Raw genomic sequence first — 13,612 nt, forward strand, 5'->3', positions numbered from 1 at the left:
GTTTATCTGCAGAGTTTACCTCCTAGCCTTGGTGGAAGTGGAGGGAGGTATGGGGGGTGGTCGGGGGAATCTTACATGCTCCACTGCTCATGTCAACGACCGATTGCCACGCCTCTCCATGGGGTTCTGCTGCAGTCTTCACCATCAGCTGCGCCTCTCCACCAGCCACCCACCAATCAGTGCTTCTATATCCTGGGAAATTTCCCAAAATCTGGGAATTTTTGAGTCAAATGTTTCAACTTGGGAAATTGGGAATTTTCATTCAAAACCTATATAATCCTGGGAAAATTTCATAAAAGTAAAAGACTTTCCAAATCTCAAAAATCCTGGGAAATTTTCATAAAAAGTAAAATATTTGCGCTTCTTTTAAATTTCCCTCAAAATGCGTTCTTCGATTGGTGAATATTTGTCACATGATTTTCATAATCAGGCTGTGCTGCTGTCCTATTGGTGGTGCTTCAACGTACTATATCATGATGGCACAAGTGAAGTGACAAGTGTGCACATCCACTCACAACAAACAAACCTCAGCAGCAGCTGGCTGGCGGGTAATGAGGAGATGGTTATCAAATTTATCTTCTAGGTAAGGTTTCTTCCAATAATTAAATATATAGAAATACTTACTGATTATGATTAGTTTCTTGATCTGTCATTAAATCTCTAAAATTTTGTATTTCGTGCTTGCAGTTGCACAGAGAATGTGGACCAGAGCATTTGGCTGTTCAGAAATTTGTAACAGCACCTTCCTCCAGGCAAATATTAAATATCTTCACCTACTGTGTTAGGTAATAATATATAATATGTTCCTTTCTTCAATTTAAATATAAATTGAAATATACATTATACTAATTATCGCATTCCATTATTTCAGAGATCTCTTTCCATATTTTATCTAACGTAGAAAATGAATAAAGAGACCGGTAAGGCTGGTGAGAAGAGGAAGAAGACTGCAGGAGTAGACAAAGATCTGTCCACGTCGAAACGAAAACAACGGGATAGCACCCCCAACAGAGTATTGAAGACTCGGGGTGAACTTCCACCAAAAGAGAAGCCATCTGCTTTCAAAAAAACCTTTCAAGACTCGTGGCTTCAAGAAGGTCAGTACAAAGACTGGCTGCAGAAAGTAGAAAACAATCGTTTTTTAGCTTATTGCAAATGTTGTGATGTAAAAATCCAGGCAGGTACTAGTGAGTTAGATAAGCACGCTAATGGTAAAAAACATAAACAAAAGGTTGAGACAGTATCTAATACAAAGAAAATTGATGATATCTTTAATAAACAGGATTGTGAAATTAAAAAAGCACAAAAATTTGAAGAGCAAGTTAAAAATGCAGAGATTAGAATGGCCTGTTACTTTGCTGAACACAATCAGTATTCAATCTGATTCAACCAAAATACTTAATTCTAGTGCAGTTATAAAGTCAGCTTTGAAAGCAAAGCAAGAGAAATGTTCTAATTTTGTAATTACTATTAAACACATGAATTTACATTGTAAATATATGTACAGTAAAAATGACAGTGATAAAACTAGTAAAAATATTAATGATGGTAATGATGTTCCTAGTGACAACTCAGACCATGAGTCAGAAAATGGATAAAACTCAGAGATTATAATAAGGAAAATTATATAAAAAAGTGTTATTTGTTCTTTCTGTTTGCTTTTTAATCTTATTTTATAATCATATATTTACTTTTTATTTTTTCAAAGTAACTTTGATGTACAGTACACTGCAGGGCACATGCTGTACTTATTAATATTTTTGGTTTTAAAATACTGAAATTTGTGTAAAATACATTGTTTTCTATCATTTCAATCCTACTTATGTGTTAAATGTTTTATTTACTGTATAAGTAACATAAATTTAAAATTGAAAAACATGTCTATATGTATAAAAATTATAATAAATGTGAAATATCTCAAATGAATAATAATAATTTGGATATAATATATATTATATAGTTATTAAAAACACACATATTACATTCCTTTGAGATTTTGAAATAAAAAACTTTATCTGGGAATTTTTCAACAGATTTAGGAAATTTTTAGCACTAGGTTGGGAAAAGTTGGCATCACAATATAGAAGCACTGCCACCAATATGTCTTCACCACCCCCAACACAACTCTTAGTAACTTCAGCTCTCTAGTGATTTCAGCTGTTGGGGGGTAGGGGGGGAAGAGCGAGAGAGAGAGAGAGAGAAAAAAAAGGGGAAAGCTGGTGCTGGCACACTCAGAACCACTAGCCCGAAGTAGGTCTAATACTCAGACCCAGGTATCAGTAATTTTAACACTACAGCATGCAATAAGACTTCTGGTGCAGTCAAAATTAGTTCTATTATTACAAGGAAGGAGCAGGCACACCCAAGCAACAACCATGATCATTTTAGTCTCTAAAGAGAACCCCTCCCCTCTCAGTTCACTGGGCTTTGGAACCCATGTCCCTTACCTAGCAAGTGCTACTTAGTTGAGGGCAAGTCCCTCCATCATAAAATGCCAAGTACAGTTCTACTGTCCTTGATTCACATAACCAGGATACCAACACTTTACTACTCCTGCCCCAATAACGAAGAGACTGGGGATCCCACAGCAGCCAAAGTGACCATTTGGGCCAGCAGTTCCATCGTGCTAGGCAGGGTGGGTGTGCCCATGCAAACAAGATCAGCCCCTGAAGTCCTTTTCCACAGCTCACCACCAGATGTCAGGGTAGAGCCCGTTCTGACTCTGCTTACACTTTTAAAAGATTTTCCTAAAGGAAAACTTTTGTAAAAAAATTATACACACACACAGGTTAATTTAAAAGAGTTAACCCTTTTTACCAGAGATAAGAATTCTGTTTTCTTTAGCTCTGTAAAGGGTGAATGTTATTTGCAATACAAGTTAAAAGGAATAAGATAAATATCCCTTCGCCTTCTGTAAACCAGCAAATCAGAGAGAAGAAGTCTGTTCCCCCCTGCCCCCTTTTTAACGCTTTACAAATACAAGTCAAAGTTATATTAAGTTTTGTAAAGGAATAAACACTTCCAAAGACAAACTTATTTGAGGAAACATTTCCCCACTACATTTCCCTCCATTTAACACTATTACACGTGTTTCAATTTAAAAAATTAGCATGCAGAAACACCCTAGGTTAAAACCACAAACCCTTAGTAACAACCATTTTATAAAAATGATTTAAAAAGTCCTCCCCCTATGTTTTTGCTAACCTTGGTCATTTTTTAGTGGATTAGAAAGAAGTTTGTTTTTCCATTTTTCTAACTTTTTAAAGGAATTAGTTTTGCTTAAAGTTTTTAGATTAATACAAAGCACACACAAGCTGGGTTAACCCTTTTTATCAGAGATAAGAATTTTGTTGGTTTTTTTTAAGCTTTGTAAAGGCTGAATGTTATTTATAATTGTTAGGATATAGATATTCAGGCCTGTCTGCAAAGGCCTATACTTTAAGAATTTAGGTGTATTCTTATCACTTAGCTAGTTATCGAGGTATAAAAGAAAGAATTAAAATTCCTGTCTGTGTAAGGGCCTTCTCTTACTGTGTCGGTCTGAGGCTCTGTTCTTAGGCTAAGGCCTTCGGCTAAGCAGCAGAGGCCAGCCATAAACTGGGAAGTGAACGATCACATCCTCACATCCCAGACTAGTCCCATGGAAATAAGGTGCTATTGGCTGTTAGGAATCCAATCCTGTCCTGATATTCCTGTCACCTCCAGAGAAAGGGAAGAGCCTAGAAGATGTAAAAGGAAATTTAGTGTGATAGCATCCTGTCTGGCAAGAACTCACTTATCAATAGCTGGGATGTGAAACCCTCATTTCTGTATTGTTCTATCACTGTAGTCTCCACTTCCCTATTGTTTGTCTATATAATCTCTGTCTGGTTCTGTGATTGTTTCTGTCTGCTGTATAATTAATTTTGTTCAGTGTAAATCAATTAATGTGGTGGGATATAACTGGTAAAGTAATCATGTTACAATTAAATTTCAGTAAAATTATTGGTTAAGGTATAGCTAAGCAGAACTCAAGTTTTACTATATAGTCTGCAGTCAATCAGGAAGTAAAGGGGGGGCAAATGGGAACAGGGAATGGGGGTGGGGAAATTGGAATCATGTTTTGCTAAGGGGGGAATAGGAACAGTGAATGGGAACAGGGATGGCTCTGTGGTGTCAGAGTTGGGAAGGGGGACACTGAGGAAGGAAACTGGAATCATGCTTGCTGGGAGTTCACCCCAATAAACATTGAATTGTTTGCGCCTTTGGACTTCGGGTATTGTTGCCCTCTGTTCATGCGAGAAGGACCAGGGAAGTGAGAGGGTGAAGAAATAAGCCCCCTAACAACAATAGAACAGTATTTTTATTAGAAATAATGCTTTATAAAAGCCAAGGTCATTAAGTTAATCAAAGGGAAAAAAGGTGTAGATTTCAAAGCCTCCTGATGGGAATGTTAATGGTAAAGAAATAGCAATATGACCATTTCCAAAGTATTTTTTAGGAACTGCATGAAGCATATTTTCACAGGTTTCAGAGTAGCAGCCGTGTTAGTCTGTATCCGCAAAAAGAACAGGAGGACTTGTGGCATCTTAGAGACTAACAAATTTATTAGAGCATAAGCTTTCTTGGGTTACAGCGAAGAAGTGGGCTGTAGTCCACGAAAGCTTATGCTCTAATAAATTTGTTAGTCTCTAAGGTGCCACAAGTACTCCTGTTCTTTTTGCATATTTTCACATGCTTCCTTGTTATTTGAAATTGTTTTACAATATAACACAATATTTTTATTAGAAATAATGCTATGTAAAATACTAAAGACTTGTATAGTGGCTTAACATATTACTTTAATTAACTGCATGAAGTAGTGAGATAAACATGCTCTCTTGTTATTTGAAGCAGCCATTGCTTTGTTACTGCATAAACCCTGTTTAACTAATTAACAACGTAAAATAAGGAGAGGGTTAAAACCACATGCCTGTAAAGAATCACCCCCCTTCTTGACTTTGTTTCCCTTTATTTAAAGGGTGGGAAAAAAGTCCCTCGTTCCCCCAAGCCCTCTCGCTCTTCCTGGGGGTCCAGCTCTCCAGTAAGGAGATGTCGGTGGCTAGACCCCTCTGCTGCTCCCCCTTGGCCAGTCTCAGAGCCAGCAGGGTTCTCCCGCTGCTGCTCCCCTGCCTTCACCCTCTCCAGCTCTCTGGCCCTGGTTTGGGGATGCCAGCTAGCAAATCCCTCTGGCTGCTTTCCAGCCTTCAGCTTTCGCCTGGGAACCACCTTCTGGCTCTAGCAGCTCCCATTGCCTGTTCTTCTCCTGTCTGACCCAGTCTGCACTGATTCCTGACTGACCTCCTACAGCCCCCTCCCGCCCCTGCTGCCCTGCCCTCTGAATTGGCCCAGCTCAAGCACATGGAGTGGAAGAGGAGAGCTGAGCCCAGTTTCATTTAATGGGCCGGCTACCCTGTGACAGTGATCAGTGTCATCCGTGGGTAGCAAAGTTCTGACTGAGCTGTCAGGTAATGTTCTAGAGAAGTAACAGACACGGCAGAGTATGGGATAGGATCCTGTAGCCCAGTGGGCCAGCTTACCTGTATTGTATTTATTGCTCTGTTATCCTGCTTTGTTATATTTAGTAGTAATGCAAGGAACCTACAGGCTTTTATCCTGTAGGATTTGGCTTTAGTAGACAGTGTGAGGCTTGAGGCCTATAACCTTTGGCATAAATAAACTTAAGTAACTCATAAGTTATAGGGAACTGAACGTGGCATGCCAGAGGGGGGATTTTGTCCAAAATACTGACATCAGCCACTCACAGAACACAGCTGACCCCAGCACAGAATATAGCTAACACCAGCATCCAAAAAGTTCCAGACAGAACCTCCGACCACAAAGCTGCCATGGCAGCAAATTAACGTGTATGCTAATAGGGTAACATGATACATATGGAAGGGATAGCTCAGGGGTTTGAGCATTGGCCTGCTAAACCCAGGGTTGTGAGTTCAATCCTTGAGGTGGCCATTTAGGGATCTGGGGCAAATCTAGGGACTAGTCCTGCTTTGAGCAGGGGGTTGGACTAGATGATCTCCTGAGGTCCCTTCCATCCCTGATATTCTGTGATTCTGTGATATACTAACCTATAGAAAACAAACACCTTAAGGGGAGGAAATACAAATAAGGACCTTTATTGTATATGCATTGGTCATGGCAGCGGCAGCGTAACCTACTATAAAAGTAACATTCCAGGGGCAGCAGATGGGTTGGAAAGATGTAGACCTTGAAAGGGGCCAAAATAATGGCCACCGGAAAAAATAAGGACAATAACGGTAATAATAATGGTTAAGTATAAAAAATAAGGGTATAAGTATGAACGTCCAAATGTACTTTCTGTATTATCTCTATCTGCTTTGTTAAGTTTAAGGGTGTATAATCTTTGCTAAATTATTAATAAATCATATATATATACAAAGTTCCTATAGTGTGAGTGTTCATAGAATCATAGAATATCAGGGTTGGAAGGGACCTCAAGAGGTCATCTAGTCCAAACCCCTGCTCAAAGCAGGACCAATTCCCAACTAAATCATCCCAGCCAGGGCTTTGTCAAGCTGGACCTTAAAAACCTCCAAGGAAGGAGACTCCACCACCTCCCTTGGTAACGCATTCCAGTGCTTCACCACCCTCCTAGTGAAATAGTGTTTCCTAATATCCAACCTGGACCTTTCCCACTGCAACTTGAGACCGTTGCTCCTTGTTCTGTCATCTGCCACCACTGAGAACAGCCGAGCTCCATCCTCTTTGGAACCCCCCTTCAGGTAGTTTCAGGTGTTGCACCTGTGCACATTGGGGTTCCCAAATTATATAATAATTTTACAATAATCTTACTGGGCCTGATCTTGGAACAAAAACCTGTTAATCCTCAAGTTACAATTATATTTACCCAACTTTGGGTCAGGCTACAACCTCTGCAGGATTTTTCGGTTTAAAATCAAACAGAAAAAGGTAATAATTTAGGCCCAGATCCACAAAGGTTTTTCAGCTCTTAACTTCTGCTTCTTCTCTTACCTTCCACTTTCCTGGTGTCTCTGTCTCCATCCAGTGCTTTTTCTGAACCCTCTGCCTCCTCCTTTTGGAGTCCGTTCTGGGCTCCCCCTTCTGGGACAAGCTCACCCTGACACTTGTAGGAAAGCATTCTTCTAGCCTCTCGGTCCAAAGTACCTGCTCCTAGTTCTGTTCTCTTTTCAGCCTCAGATTGCTGAGTGCCTTGCAAGCTGCTGCAGCCTTTTCCTGGTCACGGGCTATGATGGGACCCACAGCAGTGAGGTCGTGCAGAGACCTGGCTGCTACCGTGCATGTGTGCAGTTAAGAGCTAGCGAGAAGCAGCAAAGAACCAACAGTGCCCACCGTAGCTCGCCCCAGACTGTTCAAGGGGCTGGAGCTGGACTTCATGCTCTTCCCTAACCAGAGTAAACTGACAGAATACTTTCTCCCCGTGACAAGGTGCAAAGGCCCTCTGTAAACTCCAGTGCAGGAGGGGTTAATGCAGAGCCCTGCCTGTCAGGTGGGTGATGGGGCTGGGGGGATAGAAAGGTAGAGGGGAAGTGTCTGTGTGGAAGCTACCTAAGGGAAAGGTGTGCGCTTTCCACTCGCAGCGGGCGCAGGAGCAGGGATGGTCACAGGCAATGGGGATCCCCTGTTCCGAGTGAGTGTTTCTGTTTGGAAACCTTTGCTTATCTGTCAATAGAAGAAATCCCTAAAGAAAGGGGCTGAAACTCTCCAGTGGTTGCAAGTGTTATTCACCTTCCCTGATGGTTCTGGCCCCCAGCCTACACATCCAAACTGTATTTTGAGGCCAACTCTGTTTTTTTCAGTGGTTTGATGGCGATGAGCTTTGGATTTCTTGGCAATCGGCCCATCTGCAGAAAAAGCTGTGAGTTCACAAAAGTATGTAGCTATGTGATCTTTAATACATTCCACTAAATATGTTTCAGCCCAGGAACTACTGTGTCTCTCTGACACCTGCAGAATGAAAAAACAAAACAAAAGGAAGCTAAAAATTCAGCCCTACTGAGAGTCTGCAGAATATGGGACGGACACTCCAAATGAAATGTTAAGTTACAACCATTTTTCCATTTGAAAGTCTTGCTAAGAGTCTACCCCAGACCCTGCCACGTGTTTATATCACTTACCTGATACCCCAGCCAGAATTTTTTCTTAGCCAGCAGTTTTACATTTTTTACCCTTTCAAAAAATGTTGTGATTTACAACAAATCCGGGGCAAATTATGAGCAAGTTACCAATACTGAAACTTTGCTGTACAAATAGCCTTGCAGAGTCACTGGTTTGTGAGTGAGGAAAGAGCAGAGCAAGTACAGAACAAAGCAGTGAGCTGGAAAACACTGGCAATTTAAGGAACGTGGGAATTCTCACATACTATGGGCATCCAGGAAGATGGGGGTCCCCAGGCAGGATTTAAATGAGAACAATGATCCACCCTGTCCAGTATCCTGTCTCTGACAGTGATCAATAGATGCTTCAGAGGAAGGTGCAAGAAGTGGGTAATTATTTATGGGATGACCTGCCTCTAGCATAATTTTTTTCCTAATCATAGACTCATAAAATATCAGGGTTGGAAGGGACCTCAAGAGGTCATCTAGTCCAACCCCCTGCTCAAAGCAGGACCAATTCCCAGCTAAATCATCCCAGCCAGGGCTTTGTCAAGTCGGACCTTAAAAACCTCTAATCCCCAGCAAAGCAGTTAGCGGTTGGCTCATGCCTTGACATAGGAGGGTCTTGTCCCTTCCAAACTTTTGTTTTTAAAATCCCTGCTATTGTAACGCTGAAAGTTCTCAGAGAACCACAGGGTTAGAAGGGTCATCTAGTTTGACCCCGCCAAGGTGCAGGATGTGTTGTGTCTAAACCATCCCAGACACATCTAAACCTCCCTAGGCATCTGTTCCATTGTCCAACTGTTCTTACAGTTAGGAAGTTTTGCCTGAGATTTAATCTAAATCTGCTGTGCTGTAGTTTGACCCCATCGCCTCTTGTCCTGCCCTCTGAGGCAGGAGAGAACAGCTTTTCTCCATCTTGTTTATGGCAGCCTTTCAAGGATTTGAAGACCACTATCATGTCTCACCTCAATCTCCTCTTTTCCAAATGAAACATACCCAGTTCCTTCAGCCTTTGCTCATATGCCTTGCATTCCATCCCTTTGATCATCTTTGTCACTCGCCTCTGGATCAGAGAATCATAGAATATCAGGGTTGGCAGGGACCTCAGGAGGTCATCTAGTCCAACCCCCTGCTCAAAGCAGGACCAATCCCCAACTAAATCATCCCAGCCAGGGCTTTGTCAAGCCGGGCCTTAAAAACCTCTAAGGATGGTGTGACGATGCAGTTCTGGCGGAACCCAACTGAGAGCGCAAACTCAGGACAAATTGCTCAAACAGGGCAGTTGCAGCCCAAGGCTGGGGTTTTTCCACCTCTAAGGCAAACCAAACCAGCCAGACTAGGAGGACTTCGGTCTCACCCCACTGGCTAACCACAAGTCTCACAAGCAATTCCCTTAGACACTCCAGTTTCCCAGTATTACCACCAGTGCCACTCATTATGGGGATAAATGGTTATGAAAACCAAGGCCCCAGTAAAAGAAAAAGGTTCTCCCGATCCCAAAGGACCAAGCCCCAGACCCAGGTCAATAGACAAATCAGATCTTACCCACAAATCGCGCTGTTGCCAATCCTTTAGAATCTAAAATCTAAAGGTTTATTCATAAAAGGAAAAAGATAGAAATGAGAGTTAGAATTGGTTAAATGGAATCAATTACATACAGTAATGGCAAAGTTCTTGGTTCAGGCTTGCAGCAGCGATAGAATAAACTGCAGGTTCAAATCAAGTCTCTGGAATACATCCCCCGCTGGGATGGGTCCTCAGTCCTTTGTTCAAAGCTTCAGCTTGTAGCAAAGTCCCTCCAGAGGTACGAAGCAGGATTGAAGACAAGATGGAGATGAGGCATCAGCCTTATATAGTCTTTTCCAGGTGTAAGAACACCGCTTTGTTCTTACTGTGGAAAATTACAGCAAAATGGAGTCTGGAGTCACATGGGCAAGTTCCTGCATACTTTGCTGAGTCTAAAGGCACATTTGCCTTCTCTCAATGGGTCCATTGTATAGCTGATGGTACTTAATGGGCCATCAAGCAGGCTAGGCAGAGCTAACACCAGTTTGTCTGGGATGTCACCCAGCAGCATAGCATAAGTTTGAAATACAGACAGTATAGAGCCAATATTCATAATTTCAACTACAAAATTGATACACACATATAGACAGCATAATTATAACCAGCAAACCATAACCTTGTCTTAGACACCCCATTTGACCCTCTTTATACAAGATTTGGGTGCCACTACAGGACCTTGGTTGCAACAATGATCTATATGGTCCCAGATTATATCAATAATGTCACAGATGGAGATTCCACCACCTCCCTAGGTAACGCATTCCAGTGCTTCACCATCCTCCTAGTGAAACAGTGTTTCCTAATATCCAACCTCGACCTCCCCCACTGCAAGTTGAGACCATTGCTTCTTGTTCTGTCATCTGCCACCACTGAGAACAGCCGAGCTCCATCCTCTTTGGAACCCCCCTTCAGGTAGTTGAAGGCTGCTATCAAATCCCCCCTCACTCTTCTCTTCTGCAGACTAAATAAGCCCAGTTCTCTCAGTCTCTCCTCAGAAGTCATGTGCTCCAGCCCCCTAATCATTTTTATTGCCCTCCACTGGACTCTCTCCAATTTGTCCATGTCCTTTCTGATGTGGGGGGCCCAAATCTGGACGCAATACTCCAGATGTGGCCTCACCAATGCCGAATAGAGGGGAATAATCACTTCCCTCGATCTGCTGGCAATGCTCCTACTAATGCAGCCCAATATGCCGTTAGCCTTCTTGGCAACAAGGGCACACTGCTGACTCATATCCAGCTTCTTGTCCACTGTAGTCCCCAGGTCCTTTTCTGCAGAACTGCTGCTTAGCCAGTCATCCCCAGCCTGTAGTGGTGTGTAGCCTATAGGATTAACCTGCTTGCTTGCATATATATATATATCTTTTCTTATAGTTTAAGTATTTGGTTTATTGTAATAGGTTTATAGTTTTATATTAAAGTAAGTTCGGCTGTAATGCAAGGGACCTACAGGCCATATGCTGTATGTTAAGCTAAGGCAAAGTTAGCATATCGATGTCTGGGACCGTTCACCCAGATAGATAATGGTAGAATGGCATAGGGGGTTCCAAGTCTGGACCCTCAAACTTAACAGGCACACCACAAGGAAAGAACCAAAATAACCAGGAGAACAAAAATAACACGTGTGTATGATCTAATGTCATTAATATGTATGTACATGTCATCAATACGTACAAACATACTAGCCTATGGAGTAAGTGTACCCTAACATTTTGTGGGTGAGAAATGAAGTTTGGGCATAGAAGGAGGGTTCAGACCCCTGTGCCCTATAAAAAAGGGCCTTGCTAGAGAGCCTGTACTTGTTTTTCTTAAAACTTTCTACATTCCCAGGGGACTAGGCTAAGCTTGGTTTCCCTAAGCTTTTGTTCTTAGTTTTGTGTATTAGGGTTTAAGTTTAAGTTAGTTAAGTGAACTCTAAGTTTGCTCCGATAGCTCTTAGCTCCAGCTTCTTCTAAGCTCTGCCCCTCTCACCTAAGAATTTAAAAACCTGAACCTCCAGAGGTGAGGCTGGGCCTGTGTCTCTCACCACCAGGTTATCAGGGAAGGGGGATTTGTAGCATATAACACCATAATGCCATATGTATCTCTTAAATAGCAGTAATACAATTGTAACTTTGTAACTCTGATTATTTTACCATTTAATTACTACTTCGTTTATCTTAATAAAAAGTCTTTAAGGCTCTATCTGTCTCAGTGTGAGCTGCCTGTCATACCCACGAGGGTCCTTTGTAAATTCGGTGGAGCCTGATTCAGGACAAGAACCTTATTATCTTCTGATCAAACAGATCGGCGAGCCTAAAACCCACACTATCCCAATTAATATTATTAACCTCCTCAATCAGGCAACAGACTGGCAAGGAGTCAGGAGACTCGAGGAGTGTGTGACAGGGATTTTCAGGGATTCCAGGCATCTTTAGACCCCAAGAATCTCGCCTGAGGAATAAGTAAAGAGTTAGAGAGCAAGATTGTGTGTCTCACTCACTCACTCTTAAGAACACAGGAACCTGATTTCCTGTGACTGCTTCTTGATAGCGTTCCCAGTATTTCCTGTTATGAACTGTGGTGTGACTTAGCATTTTAGCTTAGAGGTTTTGAATTTAATCTTGGAAGCTAAAGAGTAATAGTGTTATTATTTAAAGTGATATGCGCTTTTAAGGGGCTTTGTTGAAGGTTGAAGTTATAACGAACGATACCGATAAGATATTAGGAGTACATCGGACCCGATGACCCACACTAGTGGTGGCGGGGGAGTTGATAAATCTATGTATTAACTGCTGCCAAGAGGCTGCAGTAACTCAGAACTTGTACAGTTCGAGCTACCTTATTTCAGTTCCCTCAACTCTCCCGGGCTGAACCTCTGATCTGTCTGTCTCAGTTTCCCCCAGCTGTTTGCCAGGTCCTGACAGAGGAAAGAGACCTCTCGATCAGCTACGAGCCATTGAGGGAAGAGAGGGGAATGCGCCTCCACCCCTCTATTGTTTACATGGGACTTATTGAACTAAGCATAAAATCCGGTTTGGGGTGTTGTTTCCTGTTGTTTCTGTGAAGGGACACTTTCAGTTTTCAGAGTAAAGAACAGCAGTGTTCATTTATTTATCTATTTATCTAGTTTATTACATAGGCTAGTCAATAGTGAAGTTCTAGAATTGAAATGAGTTCTATGTTATGTGTTAAGGTGAGTGGAGCAAGGGCAAGAGTAGAGACTGTTAGAGTTACCCGCAGTCTGGCTTTAGAAAACTTCACCAGGAAATCCATTCAGGAACATGGAGGTTTAGTACAGGTGAGGAATAGCGAGATGATCTCTGAGCATTGTAACCCATGGGGTTTTGTGAGTGAGGTGTTTAATGTAGAAACAGAGCAGAAAAAAAGAGAGGCTAAACTGGTGAAGGGAATAGCTGTTGAATGTCTGCTAGTGGCTTGTAGTTTGCTGGGAAAGAAATGGAATAAAAAATTAGAGTTACTCAGGAAAGCCCTGCAAACTTTGGATGAGGGAGGAAAGGTTATTCAGGATTTAACAAATCAGCTACATGTAGTGTCAGAGGAGCGGTCAATACTTTTCCAAAAGAAGCAGCAGTTAAAATAAAAATAAATAAATGAATGGATGGATGGAGATATCCCATCTCCTAGAACTGGAAGGGACCTTGAAAGGTCATCAAGTCCAGCCCCCTGCTTTCACTAGCAGGACCAAGTACTGATTTTGCCCCAGATCCCCAAGTAGCCCTCTCAAGGATTGAACTCACAACCCTGGGTTTAGCAGGCCAATGCTCAAACCATTGAGCTATCCCTCCCCCCAAGAGAAAATGTTAGAATGGTGAAGGTACCAGGTACAGGACGCAGGAGAGGAAGCACGGTGTTGGCAGGAGCAAGTGGCGGACAGCTTAAGATCACTGGACGGCAATAAATTAGACTGTG

General features: G+C 42.1%; 1 long non-coding RNA gene across 1 annotated transcript; it reads left to right on the forward strand.

Annotated features, from left to right (window-relative positions):
• Positions 1 to 183: 183 nt before the first annotated feature.
• LOC135982123 (uncharacterized) lies at positions 184 to 1,814 on the forward strand. The gene is made up of 3 exons (XR_010599304.1): positions 184 to 583; positions 688 to 785; positions 872 to 1,814. It is a non-coding gene; the product is annotated as an uncharacterized LOC135982123 (long non-coding RNA).
• Positions 1,815 to 13,612: the final 11,798 nt, after the last annotated feature.

This window comes from Chrysemys picta, chromosome 3 (assembly GCF_011386835.1).
Source record: "Chrysemys picta bellii isolate R12L10 chromosome 3, ASM1138683v2, whole genome shotgun sequence".
Classification (NCBI taxonomy): Eukaryota; Metazoa; Chordata; order Testudines; family Emydidae; genus Chrysemys; species Chrysemys picta.